Below are 5311 nucleotides of genomic sequence, written 5' to 3'. Positions count from 1 at the left end.
ATGCCTAAGGAGAAAATGAAAAACAAATTGCTGTAGGGTTTTCATTATTACAGGCAATTACGTCCACCTGACTTACAAAGCTATTGCCAAATCCATCCAAGGAAGCAGAGTATGAAAAAGAGGGAAAATATTTTAAAAATTCAACAGTGGCATAGCAGAACTCTAAATATAAGAAAGTGACACAATGTGGACTTTTGCTGTGAATTTTCACTTTGCAAATATGGGGAGAGGTTGACCAATGGGCAGAAAATTAGAGAAGGTGATATGTGATAGGCTTTTTGCAGTCAATTTTTCTCACAGTATTGTGCAAGATCATCAAGAAAATGCTTAGTTATTCTCTGGAACCAGTTTTAGAACTTTTCCATTTGCAAGTCTTGCCCTCATCTGTTAAGGTAAAATGACCCATCTGAGGAAGTCTTTAAAGTCTCAAGGCAGATGGTTCCTGCTCTCCTTAAATGAGCAATGCATACTTGATCTTGCTTCACAAAATAGGATTGAGTCTCATTTTCTGTCTACCAAGCAGATTGAGGCTGTTATTTTGACTTCCTCGATACAGGTGTGAATTTGCAGCACTGAATTAAATTCTGGGCAGATGATAGATCTATGCTCTGTAATCACTATCTAAGCACCAAATGTGCCTCCAGAATGACCACGATTATTAACATCATGAAGTATTAATCCTGGAAGAATTTCCTCTTCTTCAACTCCTTTCAGTCTGATTTTGAGCTTTTCGTCTGGGGCTACAGTATCAGCTTCTACATCATTGGCAAGTGTTCCAAGACCTTCCACATTGTGCTTTTTTGGCATCATCACAAGCTGCTGGCCTTTAAAAACAGACCGCCTGATTCCAGCTTTCCCAGGACAACAGTGCCCATATCCTTGTACTTATCCAAAATTGGCAGCCTGGTTGGTACAGCCACTGATCTATTGAAGTCTGACAAATTACCTAGATATGTAATAAATGGTAATCCAATGTACTAAGTACAGAAATTCAATTGCTCTTTGAAATTTCCTCCAGTTAGTCCTGAGCAGGCATAAAGTGAATGCAGTTTTTGGGAGTGAAGCCAACTTTTTTCAAAATGGCACTAGTTTCTCTTTATATTCTTCGTATCTCTCATTGCTCCAATTTGCTCTTGGATCATTCATCTTATTAATAAACAGAATTAAGTGTTTCACACTTGCTGTCTTTGCTAACATTGCAAGTTCTCTTGTTTGTCCTTTTATCAAATCCAATTTCAAGCTCTCTTCTCCTGGCTGAGATTACCAGCACAGCCAAATCAGCTTGACAGTCACCACCAATTGTATTTGGGATGAAGCTCTTGTGACCAGAGGCATCTATAATTGTAAAATACTTCTTTTCAGTTTCAAGATAGGCAAAACCCGCTTCTATTGTTTTATCCTTGTCTCAATTTTCCTGATTTGTGTCTAAGATTCAAGACAAGTACTAAGATTCTCTGGTTTTTTTCTTTAACTTCTGTTTCATGCATTTCAAGTGCCCTGTTTTCACCCATTTCAGTCAAATACACTATTTGTCTTCCAGTGGTTGAATTGCCAGCATCTACATGTGCAATGTACACTGCATTTTCTTTTGAGACAAGACCTCTCTCTGTTACCCAGGCTGGAGTGCTGTGGTATGAGGGGCTTAATGTAACCTTGAACTCCTGGGCTCATATGATCTTCTAAACTCAGCCTTTGGAGTAGTTGGGACTACTGGTGCACACCGCCATACACCATGCACCGGTATTTTTTTTTTTTTCTTTTAAGAGATGGGGTCTTGCTATGTGGCCCAGGGTGTTGCTCTTGAACTCCTGGCTTCAAGCAATCCTCTCACCTTAGCCTCCCAAAGTGCTGGGATTACAGGCATGAGTGCCTTTTAGGACTGCATGGTGACACAACCACAGATTTAGGTTTTGGTATTTCATCTTCCTCCTTCATTATTTCCTGGGCACTTTTCTCTGGTGGCCTTACATCTCCCCAGGAACCATCTCCTGGCTCTGCTTCGCTTATTTCTTCTACATGCTTCCCTAATCTTCTCGTCTTATGAGGAGACCAGTCATTTTGGATTAGGACTCACACTAGTAACTTCATTTTAACTTGACTGCCTCTGTAAAGACCCTATCACCAAATAAGATCACACACTGAGGTACTGGGTGTTAGGACTGCCACATATGAATTTTGGAGGGATACCATTCAGCCCATAACACAGACTTACCAGAATGACCAAAAAAAAAAAATACTTTTAATGGATATATAAAGTGCTAGTGAGGATGTGGAAGAAAGACTAGGATGCTCATTCACTGCTGGTGGTGATGCACAACGGTTTGCCCACTTTAGAAAATGTGCACTTACCGGCCGGGCGCGGTGGCTCACGCTTGTAATCCCAGCACTTTGGGAGGCCGAGGCGGGCGGATCACGAGGTCAGGAGATCGAGACCACAGTGAAACCCCGTCTCTACTAAAAATACAAAAAATTAGCCGGGCGTGGTGGCGGGCGCCTGTAGTCCCAGCTACTTGGAGAGGCGGAGGCAGGAGAATGGTGTGAACCCAGGAGGTGGAGCTTGCAGTGAGCCGAGATTGAGCCACTGCACTCCAGCCTGGGCGACAGAGCGAGACCCTGTCTCAAAAAAAAAAAAAAAAAAAAAAAAAAAAAAAAAGAAAATGTGCACTTACCATATGAGCAGAAATATCACTCTTAGGTACTTACCCAAGAGAATTAAAACATATATTTACACAGAGACTGTATACAATTGTTTATAGCGGTCATATTCATAATAGCCCAAAACTGCAAACAACCAGAATATCCGTCAACTGATGAATGAATTGTTGTATAACTATATAAGAAATACTACCCATAAATAAAACAGTAATAAACTACCGATAAATTCAACAGGATGTTTAAACCTCAAAAGCATTATGCAACATGAAAGAAGCCAGATACAAAAATGCTACAATGTGTAAGACTCTCCGGAAAAGGAAAAGTTCTGGCTCTCATCAGCACTGATTGGCATAATCTTAGTTGCTCTTTATTATATGGAGGAAGACTCTTTTCATTATTTTTGTTAGATTTGTGAAAACTAAAGGGAAAAAATTATAGGGAGAGAAATCGAGTAATTGCCAGGAGCTGGGGTTAGGGGCAGGACATTTACTGAAAAGAGGAACAGGGAGACTTCTTGAGGTTAGGGAAATATTCTTTATCTTGATTGTGGTAGTGGTTAGAGAACTACATACATTTGTCAAAACTCATTAAACCGTATTCTTTAAAAGCATAAATTTGACTGTGCAAATTTTGTCAAAATAAGCTTGATTTTTAAAAAGTATTAAAAACAGTGGTCTTAAATGCAGACCATGGAATTGCTGCAATAGATAATCTTAAATCAACATTTTCAAAAATAGAAGGTATACTCAATCACTATGTCCTAACCAAAAAATATTACTGATGACATGTTAATTCATCCTTTTTCAATTTCTCTTGTGTGTAGGCCTATATAATATATATTATCATGTAACAGAATATATTAACACATGAGTACATGTGTATAATTTACACATAAATAACTGGATATGTAAAGGATATGCATGCAAAAATTGTGTTTAAACTTAAGGCAGGCACACTCAGATATTGTGGATATCCCTCATATAGTTACTTCTAATTTTCTTTATTTTAATAAATAATTCTCAAACTAATATCTCTATGCTTGGAGCTTTTATCATCATTTTGGATTTTTTTTAAGAAAGAATGACAAAATTTGAATTAATGTGTCAAAGGTTATCTGTCTCATGAAATACATAGATTCAATTATTTTTCAAAGTTCTTGAACCAGTTTACACTGACACAAACAATTAATGAAAGTGCCTGTTTCGTCATACTCTTGTCAGCACTGATTGACATACTCTTAGTTGTTCTTTATTATATTGTGGAAAACTATTATTTTTGTTATATTCTAAAAAATAATAAATTACTTTTAGCAAATGTCTTTTAGCAAACTATTAAAATCTTATAGATCTGGCTTTACCTATTGATATAGTATATTATGTGCATTGATGTTCTTACATTAAACCATCTTTACAACACTGAATAGAATGTACAATTTCAAATGCCTGCTGGCAAAGCTGGCCCAGTAATTTTTAGTTGATAATGACTAATCATAGCCTTCACAGGAAACTCCTAACTACCTGTCCTTCCAGAACCTAGACTTTTAATAAATTTGTTTCCTCATCCTTAGAGCTATTTACTTTCCCTCATTCTCTCAGATACCTGCCTATATTTCTTCATAAAGTTACTATTTTTATAGTAAGTCAGTTTCTTTACCATCTTGAAAACAGTTGCATGGTCTCCATGTTTTGGATACTCTGAGCAGGATTTCACTGAGACTCTGTCCAATGCAATCTTCCGGAACAGAACAACTTTCCCTTCCAAGATTTCAGGCCTCTTACTTAAACCTTGAGCTTTTATCGAGCCCTGTAAGTGTGGTGATCAACCACCCATTGAGTAATGCAGCCAAAATTACAGTTTATATCAAAGAGTCCAGAGATGCTACCTAAATATGCTTTATCATCCTTTCTACCCACCTGAGGGGAGCTTTAATGTACACAACAGAGCCAAATGGAAATATACTACAGCATGACTTAACAACTCTTGGCCATTTTAAAGACTGAAAACAAACAGCAGCACCACGGAAATAAGTAAATAAAATAAATAAATAAGCAAACCAATAAGGAAAATCATTTTCGGTACTTAACACTGAATAAATCTTGTTAAGATCCTCAGACTAACATTTATCGAAAGAGCTCTTTGAAGTCAACAACACAAAGCAGCCAATAGTAGTTAAACAATGCTTTTTATTTCCCCAGGGTTGGAAATCTGGAATTCTCAATTCCGATTATATATCAAAACAATGTATACAGCTTTTACAGGTATACTCGGGCCCAACACTCAGGTCATCTCTTTACTAAGTCTGGAATGAGGATTATGCATCTGCATTTTTAATAAGCTGCAGGTATGATTCTGATGCTTAGTCAAGATATTAAATTATTGGTTTAAATTGTGGGGATCAGATGGGCTTGGGAAAACAATTCTTTCCAGAAAGCTTAATACAAAAAAATTTCTAAATTCTAAAAGTACCAGAGCTTTTAGGCAGCTAATCAATTTATGCCTTGATAAGACAAATAGACCCTTTTGCCAAGGACTAACAATCTTGATATAATTCCCAGAGTTATTCTGTACAGGATCAACATATGTATTAGGTAACCTGAGGATCAGAGATTGTCTGTGGATATTATCTGTCCTGCCTGCCCTCTGCTGGCATGAAGCT

The 5311-nt window shown here is 37.4% G+C and overlaps 1 pseudogene; it reads right to left on the bottom strand.

Annotated features, from left to right (window-relative positions):
- Nucleotides 1-327: 327 nt before the first annotated feature.
- LOC116476197 (eukaryotic peptide chain release factor GTP-binding subunit ERF3A-like) lies at nucleotides 328-3864 on the bottom strand (annotated as a pseudogene).
- Nucleotides 3865-5311: the final 1447 nt, after the last annotated feature.

The sequence above is a fragment of the Hylobates moloch genome, unplaced genomic scaffold (genome assembly GCF_009828535.3).
Source record: "Hylobates moloch isolate HMO894 unplaced genomic scaffold, HMol_V3 SCAFFOLD_11, whole genome shotgun sequence".
Taxonomy (NCBI): domain Eukaryota; kingdom Metazoa; phylum Chordata; class Mammalia; order Primates; family Hylobatidae; genus Hylobates; species Hylobates moloch.
This window is presented reverse-complemented; position numbering and strand designations above follow the sequence as displayed.